At 41.3% G+C, this 12,103-nt stretch overlaps 2 long non-coding RNA genes across 2 annotated transcripts; one reads left to right on the top strand and one right to left on the bottom strand.

Annotated features, from left to right (window-relative positions):
* The first annotated feature begins 261 nt into the window (after positions 1-261).
* On the top strand, positions 262-2,075 carry LOC126766247 (uncharacterized). The gene is made up of 4 exons (XR_007668770.1): positions 262-757; positions 814-1,359; positions 1,619-1,945; positions 2,035-2,075. It is a non-coding gene; the product is annotated as an uncharacterized LOC126766247 (long non-coding RNA).
* A 2,109-nt stretch (positions 2,076-4,184) lies between these two features.
* Positions 4,185-10,388, bottom strand: LOC126766311 (uncharacterized). Its single transcript, XR_007668844.1, has 2 exons — positions 5,119-10,388; positions 4,185-5,061 (listed from the first exon to the last, which is right to left on the bottom strand). It is a non-coding gene; the product is annotated as an uncharacterized LOC126766311 (long non-coding RNA).
* Positions 10,389-12,103: the final 1,715 nt, after the last annotated feature.

Genomic DNA, 12,103 nt, shown 5'->3' with positions numbered 1-12,103 from the left:
AACTACCGCGCAGGCTTTACAATAAAAAGCATTTTTAGATTTCACCAATAAATCTACATCAGCCTGTGATAGATTCACGCACGACAAGTGAAATATTTGATTGCATTTATGGCAACCAATCTTGGGCTGAGCACGGTCAACTCTATGCCCGCAAACACACGGCATTAATAGCGATAAAATAAAAAAACGCGGAGCAGAAAAAAATACGTCAGTACACGGCGACGACTCACTGCATTTAAATACATATACTTTAGAAGCGACATGGGAACTTCTGGGAAAAGGATGTTCCATCAATGAACGACCGCGTTTTTAAGGAAATCTTTCGCATGAGCAGGGCAACCTTTGAAATATTGTGTGAATATGTCAAAGGTATTACCAAACAGGATTCATGCTATAGGAAGTGCATCCCATTGCAGAAAAGAGTAGCTGTTGCCGTCTACACATTAAAATCTTCGGCGGAGTATGAAACTGTTGCACGACTATTCGGTGTTTCGAAAGCAATCGTCAGCGAAATATTTCTTGCTTTTTGCCAAGAAGTGTGGCAATCATTGCGTCCCATTTATTTGGCAGAACAATTAAGGAACAGTGAAAAAGTGGATGAGTGTGTTCATGGGTTTGAGAAGCTTGGCTTTCCGCAATGTCTTGGTGCCATAGACGGTTGCCACATTAAAGTTCGGCCACCTGGAAAGGATTGCACGGACTATTACAATTATAACGGGTGGTACTCCACAGTTTTATTTGCCCTTGTGGATTATAGGTTAGAGGTAAAATGAATTTTCACTTGATATTTTCATTAAATTCTTTTTTATCCAGATATCGCTTCCTCTACATTAATGTTGGCTGCCCAGGTCGATGCAATGACTCAAAAATTTTTCAATGTAGCAAACTAAATACTGCATTGAAGGACCCAATCTTTACTGCAAAAAGCAAAACTATTAATGGCGTGAATGTTCCTGTGGGCATTATGGGTGATTCGGCTTTCCGATTTGCCAACAATCTAATGAAGCCCTATCCATTCCAAGTACTTACATCCTCCAGAGCATGAAAAAATTTTTAATTACCAATTGTCCAAATGCCGAAGAGTGGTGGAAAATGCGTTTGGACACCTAAAGGCTCGTTTTAGGAGAATAGGGAAAGGAGTCGACAACCACATCAAAAATGTTCCTCTTATAATTAAAGCAGCCTGTACATTGCATAACTTTTTAAATTGTCATAATGATGTCATCAACCACAAATGGATAGAAGAACAAACCACTTACGAAAGTAGTGTTCGCCTGGAACAGCCCGAGCGCACATATGCTGTAGCAGATTTTGAAGCAGAACCTGAAACAATTAGAAGAGCGATTGCGAATTCATTTTGTAAGTTTGTTCTACATTTGTAATTATTTTTATTTTTCATTTAACAAATTAATAAGGTCTTTATAAAAATTTTTCGTATTTTCACTCATTTCTTTTAAAATATCATTCCTTTTCTCTTCCGAAAGCACTGCTTTTTCGGTTAGTTCCACCATTCTTTCATGCACCCCTCTCATGGACTCCATTTCTTTCTCAAACATATCTGAAGTTTTTTCCAAATTCTCTATTAAACGCTCATGGGTTAATTTCCTTCCTTTTGCAGACTCCGGAGTCGTCGAAAGTCCTGAAAGCTCATCGCTTGAAATGAATTGGGATTGGCTGCTCGTCGAAGGTTAGATAGCAGCGCAACCAATGTTGTCTTCTGGTTCCACATCTTGAATTAAAATAAAATAATAAATAAAAGAGCAAACAAAAGTTTCATTTTTATATTACCTATACTCTCTTGCATGATTTCTTTGAAATTTACTGCTTTATTACCACTGAGTATTTCTTCCACCTCCTTGTAGTGGATCCAAGAGGAAGGCGAACCACCAGTCATACCCACCGCATTCTTTTCTAATCTATAAAATAAGATACATATTATAATGCTGTGAGTATGCAGCAAAATATACTTTTCTAATTTTAAATGTACTTACTTGTATCGATTGGTAAAATTATGCACTTTTTCCTTTATTTCAGCTGCACTGTAGTTCATCTGCCTTTTTGAAAATTCCTTTTCCTTTTCGCAAAGATATGAAAATTTTTTTTCGCGCTTCGTAATTCTTCTATACTATCTGCCCAGTGCAATAGCAGCAATTTCTCTGCATCTACTGTCCATCTGACACGGTTTTTCCTTTTCCTAATTACAATTTAATAAAATTATTATATATAAGTATATTTGTATGCATAAAAAATAAAAATATATAAATTAAAATTTATACCTTTTGTCAGTTGCTGTCAAATTAAAGCAAAAATATTCACAATAGATACTGAAGTGTCGCAATTTCGAGTATATTTCGACTGCTTTCCAATGCAACAATGCATATTTTAGTAGGTTATAAAATAACCGCGTAGGTTATAAAGCAGACCGAGGTTATCTTTTCATACAAATTATATGGCTAACCTCGCATTTTATGGGTAGGTTACAAGATAACCTAGTTAACCTAGCTAACCAGGCTAACCTGCTTATATGTGAACATAGTATAACTCTTGAACGCTAACCGTCTGTCAGTGCTATAAACTTCACTAATTTCATTGGCGGCTTGCGTGGCATTCTTCCCTTTATTTATTTTTTATTGCAATTTATTATATAAACCATTTTGTGTTTGTTTTGCAATTTATTATCCACTTTTTTTTTACACACTTTTTGATTTTCACTCCACTCGCGTGTTTTGAAAATATCGGTTTTACCAATTGAATAACGACGCGAAGGTTTCGGTTATAAAATATAATAGTACTCAGATCTACTTGCCCAGAGCTCCTATATTTATAGATTTCCTTATCCTGATTCATGTATGCACCACATGCGGAGTACATACATATACATATCTTAATATTAATCTACTGTGTATACCGACAGTATGTACAAATATCTTAATTATAAGTGTTCTCAGCGGTATGTGTTATAACTATTTCTTATCTGTTATTAGTTTAGGACCATTTGTGATCCTTTACATAGGCACTACAATAATATTTTTTTGTATACATTAAATATTGAATGAACATTAATTACAGCGTTGATAAAAATTGGTATTTGAAAAACATATCTACGCTTAAGACTATATTTGTATGTGCTAGCGATAATGCACATAAATATTTGTAATACGATATCTGTTTATGTACACATTTTAGATGATTAGAAATCTAAACAGCGGGAGAACACTAGTCTAACATAAAAACTAGCGGAATAACTATAGTGTTGATAAAAAGGATAGATATATTATAATTTCAGATATACAAAAATATTTTGGAAGCATTGCACAGAGCAGTACAATATTTAAACGGAAACGATGATCCTTCCTCAAAAATAATTCAATTCCTACATATTGGAAATGGCAATGATTTAGGCAGTATAATGTATCCTAGCTGACTCAGTAAGGAATATTATACCACGTGTATCCCAAATGACTGATGCCATAACTTTTCCAGACGACTTTTTCATCTTTTCACGCTTGCGGACTGGTTTATAATGTGCAGTCCACTAGGCTGACTGTCAATTGGACTCTTGTGTGAAATGATGGAGCCATTTTTTTATTGTCACGCACCGTTTGTCCGATTCGGATTTATTACGTTTAAAGAGCACTCAAACACTCTTTGGAATTAGCAAATCGTTATTTTTGTTGGATTATGAACTTGCGCAGCACCCACTTTGCTTTCGCCTCTTTAGGGAGTATTCGGTGCTCATTTCGCCTCTTTCCAACTTAGCGAATCTCTTTTCAGCGCCACATTTCCCTGGTGCAGAGCCCAAATTCAACAGTATTTTTCCCCCAAAAAGCAATGCTTCATTAACTCACGAAATACTTTTTGATCCTTTTTTTGTAAACTAACACAAGTTGCTTCACAAAAATTGCTATATCTCATTAACTAATAGTTCCTCAGTTGCCAAATTTCTATACGTTTCTTTTAAAGGTGGGGCTGACTAAAAATTGTATAGTTGGTACCATATGGATGGTACCATTCCTCAGCCACAGTAAAGCGTGGACGGGTCCTCTAGTCTAAATGTACTTGCTAATATTTAAAGCTAATCCAAAATAATTACTAAAAATTTGTAAAAATAGAAAGAAAAAATGGAACTATTATGTATACACATGTAAATTAAAAAAAAAAAAACTGAATAAAAAGAAATAAAATAAGAATTTAAATTGTTTTATTTATAAAGAAAGAGGTAAACGATACGATAGACATGGTAACTAATGTATAACCAAACAAATAATCCATAGCAAGAGGTGAGTCATGTGTAGAAGTTCACGCAAATGAGAAAAATGTTCTCCGATTGCTATTCACTTGGGAGTGTCCAGAAAGGATTCTCTTACATATGGCTCAAGGAGCTCACGACTTCCGGTCATTGACCAAGTATCTTCTGGGTAACCAGAAAACATCCATTTGAAGGCGAGCTAAAGTGAGAGGCCGACACATCCCTCCACAGGTTTGTGCGTTGGGTTTGGGACCCGCCACGTAAAAAACAGCCTCGGATTAAAGACCTCCCTTTTGATGACAACCCCTGCAAACGTGTTAAGGATTACGATTTGAGGGCATGCACCTGAAATGTCCGGTCCCTTAATTGGAAAGGTGCCGTTGTCCAGCTGGTTGATGTCCTCGTTAGACTGAAGATTGACATCACTACCATTAAGGAAAGTATATGGACGGGACAAGGACTGATGCGAGTAGGTCTTTGTGGCATTTACTACAGTGTTCACATAAAGGAGCGCAAATTTGGTGTGGAATTCTTGGTGAGAGAGGGACGCCGTCGCAAATCGAAGTCCTTCAACATATCGCTGATTTGCGCCCATGCCCCGACGGAAGAGAAAGACGATGAGACAAAGGATGCCTTTTATGAGCGCTTGGAGGGCACTTATTAGAACTGAACCACCACGATGTTAAAATCGTGCTTGTCGGCTTTAACTCCAGGGTGGGCAAAGAAGGTATCTTTGGCACTACGGTCGTTAAATTCAGCCTCCACGATGAAACTTCCCTAAATGTGTTGAGGCTGATAGACTTCGCCGAGGTCTGAAATATGGTTATCTGTAGTACTAGATTCCAGCATAAGAAGATTCATCAAGCTACCTGGCTGTCTCGGGATCGAAAAACTACCAACCAGATCGATCATGTTGTGAAAGACGGAAGATACGTCTCCAGTGTTTTAGATGTACGTGCGCTCCGAGGTCCTAACATCGACTCGGACCACTATATTGTTGCAGCCAAGATACGCACTCGCCTCTGTGCAGGAAAAAACGCACGTCAACAAACACAAAGAAGGTTCGACATCGAAAAGTTGCAATCACAACAGACAGCCGAACACTTTTCTACTCGGCTTGTATTCTTGCTTTCTGAGAGCACTCATCAGCAACTCGGTATAAGGAAACTGTGGAGCGGCATTTCAAGCATCTTACGTACAGCTGAAAACTAAACCATTGGTTTTCTGACAAGGCAAAATAATATCTGGTACGACGAGGAGTGCCGTGTCGCAGCGGAGAGAAAACCTACCTCGCAACGTTACAACTGATTACGACACGTGCGGAATGGGGTAGATACCGAGAGTTGAAAAGGGAATCGAGGCGTTTTTGCAAAAAAAAAAAATTTGGGAAACCGAAATGCGTGAGTATGAAGAGCTTGACAAGCTGGCCGACAGGAGTAATGTTCGAATCTACGAAAAGATGCGCCGACTAACAGAAGGTTTCAAGACCGGAGCAAACTCTTGTAGAACCCCTAAAGGTTATCTAGTAATCGATGCCAAGAGCATATTAAAAATATGGAGGGAACACTTCTCCACCCTGCTGAACGGCAGTGAAAGCATTACACCAAGAGATTTCGAACCCTATTCCCTAATCGATGGCGATACAGAGCTATTCAAGCACGGCGGCGAAGAACTGATGATAGCTTCTTTGTAGAATATGGTCGGATGAAAGCATGCCCAACGATTGAAATTTCGGTGTGTCTGTCCAATCGACAAAAATTATACATTTATTATATTTGATTGTCTTTTTGTGGATCTGTCGATAGAACACAATAGTATAAAAATTGCGATTGAAAATCAGTGAATGATGGTGTAGGGTGCAAACTTAGAATGGTGTTTATTTTTCAATGCATAAAAAAAAAAAAATGAAAACAAAAAATTTTGTAGAAAAAAATAATAGTATAGTGGGGTATCGTGAACACTTAGTGGTATTTTTAGTGGAGGAGGAGTTCGACAACGAACACCGTGACGCGAGAATTTTTTTTATTTGGGTGTGACGTTTCTTTCTGGGGTAAGCTCCTTAACTACTGAACCGATTTTACATGTGTCAAGTTTGATCCAACTTAAAAGATAGGAAAATTCATAAATAAACAAGTAAGAAAAGGTTTTCGGTTAATGGCTATTTGTGGGCGTGGCAGTGGTCCGATTACGGCCATCTACGAACTCGAATTTTGTTTGTACTATGGAGCCTGTATACCTGTTTCATCAAGATATCTCAATTTTTACTCAAGTTACCAACAGACAGACAGTCAACCAGGTTTCAACTTTTCTCGTCATCCTGATCATGTATATGCATATAAGTATAATCCTATATCTATCTCGATTAGTTTTAGGTGATACGTACAACAGTTAGGTGAACAAAACTATAATACTTTTTTCTTTTTTGCTGGTGAGGGGGTGGAAAATGCCTTCCGCATCATCGGTGCTATCGGTGCACAGCAGCGGTATGTGCCACTTGCAGATCACTAAAAACCCCCTCTCTAAGGAACCACCCTGGGACCGCGTTTGCATTACTTCAGGGTGGCGTTCCATTTTTCTCGCTGAGAGATTTACATCTGCACACCTGCGTCCAGGTCCCGCTTTTTGAGTCGTAGCAAGAGTGCTGCATATTTATGGATAATCCCTTAGTTTGTTTCGCTCTCCAACATGACGCTGATTAAATTGTCAGCGTTTATTGGGCCGACCAGGTCTTCTACGGCGGTGCGTTCTTCTTGCCAGCGCTCACATTCAAAGAAAGTGTGTTCAGCGTCGTCTTCTGTGGAGTCGTTGTATAGACATGACGGCTCTTCGACTTTTGCCACTCTGTAAAGGTACTTTTTGAAGTATCCGTGGCCGGATAACAGCTGGGTTATGTCCATAAATCTAGATCTTTCATCAGCCTGGCCGTCCACCTGCCGCGACTTTCATTTTCCCATCTTTGTTGCCATGATGTTATCGTATCTTTCCTTATTTGCTGTATTGCGCTCTTGTTATTGCCGGGTGATTTCTTTAGCTCCCACAGCCTTTTCCTTTCGTATGCTAGAAAGTCGATTGGAGCATTTCCGCTTATAACTAATATTGCGTCGCCTGATTCTGTTCTATAGGCAAATGCAACTCTGAGGGCTGCGGTGCGGTACACTCTGGCCACTGCCTTATACCGGTTTTCCTTTTTAAGCGCGTCTGCCCAGATTCCGGCTCCGTATAATAGGACGCTGATTGTCGTCGATATTAGGAGCTTTCCCTTTTCTTGGCTGAGGCCTCCTATGTTAGCCATTAATCGGCTCAGTTGAGAAGTGATCTTCGCTGCCTTACCTGCGGCGTGCTGGATTTTTACCCAGAAGGTTAGTCTGGGGTCCAGTCTTACGCCTAGGTAGTTTACTGCTCTCTGTGTCCTAAGAGTATCCGTAGTCGTGTGCATGCTTATCTCGAGAGGTATGTGCTTGTTTGTTAGCAGCAGTAGCTCTGTTTTCTCCGTAGCGAGCTGGAGGTTGTGTGTGTCGAGCCATCTTGCGTCCGTATCATGACCTGATTCAGCTTTTTCCGTTCTTCTTCTGTATCCCTTGCTCTGATTACTGCTGCAATGTCGTCCGCGTAGCCAATTAGATACGATTCATCTGGCATTTATAGTTTTAATATTTCGTCATAACTAATGTTCCACAGGTCTGGGCCTAGAATGGATCCTTGTGCTGCCCCTGACGTGACTGCTATCTGCCGTGGTCCCTCTTTAGTTTCGAACAGCAGTTTCCTGTTACTGAGGTAGCTCCGCACCACAACCCTGAGGTAGTCGGGTATCTTGAAACTTTTCTCGAGGGCGTCGATCATATCTACCCATCTAGCGCTGTTGAAGGCGTTTCGGACATCTAGAGTCGCCAGCAACACTATTTTTTTGTATTTATGCCATCTGCGTTGTGCGGCTTCTACGCTTCCTATGACGCATTTTATAGCTCCTATGGTTGATCTGCCGGATCTAAAGCCGTAATGTCTAGGGGACAGTCCTCCAGCTTCGTAGATAGCCGCTTCGAGTCAGGGTTTAAGTAGGCTTTCGTACAGCTTTTCCGCTGTGTCTAGCATGCATAATGGACGGTATGCTGATGGTGAATTGGGGTCTCCTTTTGCCTTACTGATTAGCACCAGCCGTTGCTTTTTCCAGGGTTCAGGGAATATTCCGGCTTCAAGGCAGGCGTTGAACATATTCAGTAGCACTCCTGGGCGCTTTGCAGCGATTATTTTGAGGACTTCTGCTGGGATCTTGTCCGGGCCGGGTGATTTGTTGGCCTTGAGCTTGCCAGTGGTTACTTTCAGCTCTTCAAGTGTGAACTGGGGGATTTGCGCAGTACTTAGAGTTTCTTCTGGATCACTGCCCCTTATTTTGTGTGTGGGGAATAGTGCGTTCACGATGTGATCCATTTTGGCAGCGGTTACGTCAGGTGGCTTTGCTCGAGCGCCGAGTTTTTTCATCACTATTTTATACCCTAGTCCCCAGGGGTTTCTGTTTATATCCTCCGTAGTTTCTCCCATTTTTTCTTTTTACTGTCGTCGATGCTCGGCTTTTTGGGGTGCGGCTTTTCTGCGCCTGGATCTCGTGTAGGATTTGCGAAGGCGAAGGCATGTGCGTCTGAGTTGGGCGATATTTTCGGCCCACAAGTAGACTGCTGCTTTACGTTTGAAGCCTTAGACATTGCTTTTTGGCAGGCTTTGGTTATCTTAAACATTGTGTGCTCGACTGATTTTCTTGCTATAAGGGAGGGGTCGTTATGTGGGTTCTGCTCGTCTATTGCGGCGATCTATTTCGATGTGTCCAGTTTCGAAATATTCCACTTTTGTGTTCCACTATTATTTCTGAGCTGGTAAGCGTTTCTTCCAGTGCCGATCATGAAAGAGATGTAGTGATGATCGCTGCCAGTGTAGTCTTCCAGGACTTTTCAATTTTTTATCGAGCCTGCCATGCGTTCTGTTGATAGGGTGATATCTGGTGTGGTTTCCTCGCATCCCGGTCTTATGAACGTGGTTGCATTTCCCGTATTGAGCACTACTAGAGCTAGCCGCGCAGCCATTTCTAAAATTCGCTTTCCTCTCGAGTCAGTGTTTGGGTGCCCCACTCTACGGCTCTGGAGTTTAGTTCTCCGGCGATAATCAATTGACCTTCTATAGCCCTGGCTGTGTCCTCTATATTGTCGAGCTTTTCTTGGAATTCCTGTATACTATCGCTTGGCGTCAAGTAGCAGCTAATTACTGTGAAAAGGTCGCACTTGGCCCAGACAAAACCGTTGCCGTTCCCATTGCTTACAGTGCTGGCGTTACTCCCTGGTGGTAGCCATATAGCGGCGGTTGAGCTCTCTCTTTCTTTTTGTATTGCTCGCTTATGATGATTATCTCGTAGTCGTTCTCCATCACCATTTGTGAGAGTAGTGCGCCAGCGGCCTTGCATCTATGCATGTTGGCTTGTAGGATCTTCATCTGTTTCGGTAGTTCCTATATACCGTGCACTTTGCGGAGCTCGGGATGTGATCGGCTTTTTCAGCCTCTCCGCAAAGGCACCATGAAGGAGGCTTTGTGCACTCTTTCAATTTGTGCCTTTGTTGGCCGCATTTAATGCAAACACCTTGTCCTCTTCTATCGGGCCCTATCGCCGTTTTTCGTTTTCTGCAGTGAGCCAGTTTCTGCGGTAGCTCTTTATGACGTCGAAGAGTTCGTCTAGCTGTGCCGTTCCATTCTTGACGTCCATGCTGACGTTCTTTTGTTTTGCCGTCGTCAACTTAATTTTTTGCACTACATCCTTGCACTTTTCTAGGAATTCCTCTTCTGCTCGTCTCATTTGGGTGATGTACTCTTGTTTCGGCGAGTTTTGAGATCCTTCTTTAGCGGCAGCGGGGGTGCTCTTCCTTCTCCTTGTTTTGCCGGTGCTGCTTGTATGATCGGAGTCTCTCTTGAGGCTGTCTTTTCCCCATTTTTGTCTGGTTGTTTTGGAGTGGCGATGAGTACCGGGGATCTAGGTACCTTACTGCTTCCACGGAAGACTGTCCCGTATTCCTCTACTTGACCATCTTTGTTCTGTTGTTCCTTCTGTTTTATTTTTTGTTGTTGTTGCGGTGTGTTCATTTTTTTTCTAATGGGTCTCCGTTTCAAGCCGCTATCTCCGCACGTTGTAACAGTCGCCCTTAGCGAACCCCGTGGTTATCTATGCAAGCAGGGAGACCACGCGTTGGTTGACACAAGTCCTTATGGGAGCTTATGTTCAGAGCCAGGTTCGGGCACGAATCAGGAGCTCGTCTCAACTGAACCTGTGCGGCCAAAAAAATTTTGGCGACGTGCATTGAACGTACTTGAAGACCTGTCATGGTTTTAACGAGACGGAGGTGAGAGCAGTATTAGCCTGCCAGCCATTTCGGTAGGATGTCACTCCTATCTACTGAGGTGACAGAATACTGCCCTCCCCAGCCCTTTGTAAGTCTGATCCGTATCGGTTTTCCAGTTCACCATAATCAGAATTTTACTATTTAGTCGATCCAGGTTTTTTCGTCGTCTTCTGTTCCCTCTCCGCTTTGTTGCCTCCCTCTTTTGGGTAGGTTCTCCCTTGGTGCGACCCCGGTGGGGGTTGTGGACGCTTATTTTAAGGTGACATCTTCTCGCCTCTTCGCCGGAGGTTCATTGGGCGCGTGAGGCGTTTTGAGCCAAGCCCTCCTCTCCTGCAGCTCTTGGTCGGGGGCTGCGTATTACTATTCACAGCTAACCTGTTTAGCGTAGGCCGTCCACTATCCGCCAGATGTGACCCCGGTAGTAGCCTGAGCTCAGCCCTACCAAACTATAATACTTTGCAGCAACTGGTTGCAAGAGTATAAAGAATATAAATATTTGTAAACATTAGCATGAGTTCAAAATCAAAACCCAACAGTTACTCAAAGCATTGCAGAAAACAATGCAATACGTAATTGGGAATGTTAATGGTACTGATGGAAACATCTTTTCACCAGAAGGATCGCCAGTAAAATTCCTAGACTAGTTTTCAGAAGGCCACAAATTACCATTGATTTAACTTTCGCCATGTCTATAATATCAGAATTATCAATTTAAGTTGTGTTTTTCAAATTAATTATTTTTCCATTGTACAATCTTTTTCCGCAAATACAATCTCTGGGATTTTTATACCGGATGTAATCTTTTTTCGCCTTCATTAGTAAATAATATTTTCACCGTATTAAATAGTTTATTATAATGATAGTTAATATTACTATAGCCACAGCAACGTGTGGCTAGGTCTACTAGAATCAATTTCAAAGAAAATAAAACATGAAAAAAACGTTAAATTTGACCCGATGCACTTCTTTTAGCATAAAATGGTATAACAAGATCTTTATCCTTATTTTAATCGGTTTGTATAGCAGCTATGGTGGTCCGATATCTGCACACAAATGAGCAGCTTGGAGAGAAAAAGCCTTGCCCAAAATTTCAAATTGATGTATTAAAAACTGTGGTAGTAGTTCGCGTATAACATAAAAAATAAAACAATGCGTTTTTATAAGCAGCACTATGTGCTTCTGTTGAGCTTTATTACAAAACTGACTACACTTAACTTTAAGGTTTATAATCTAACCTATGCTTGAGCCGGCCTACGTGACCAAAGATGCTTGGTCAGCTAAAAGGGTTTGCGCGTGTAGCGCTCACCTGCAGCTATTTGGTTTTGGGGGAGAAGACATGGTTGCGCGTGTTTCGCTCACTTAAGAATTTAGCGGATGCGCGTTTAGCGCAGTTGCACTTTTGGTTGTAATAGGACTCCAAAGCATGCAAACGGTTTGTATGTTTCTAGCATATAATGTGGGAATGGAATTTATGTAGAAG

Source organism: Bactrocera neohumeralis, unplaced genomic scaffold (assembly GCF_024586455.1).
Source record: "Bactrocera neohumeralis isolate Rockhampton unplaced genomic scaffold, APGP_CSIRO_Bneo_wtdbg2-racon-allhic-juicebox.fasta_v2 cluster11, whole genome shotgun sequence".
In the NCBI taxonomy this organism is placed as follows: Eukaryota; Metazoa; Arthropoda; class Insecta; order Diptera; family Tephritidae; genus Bactrocera; species Bactrocera neohumeralis.
The sequence above is the reverse complement of the archived record's forward strand: the minus strand, read 5'-3'. Positions and strand labels throughout refer to the sequence as shown.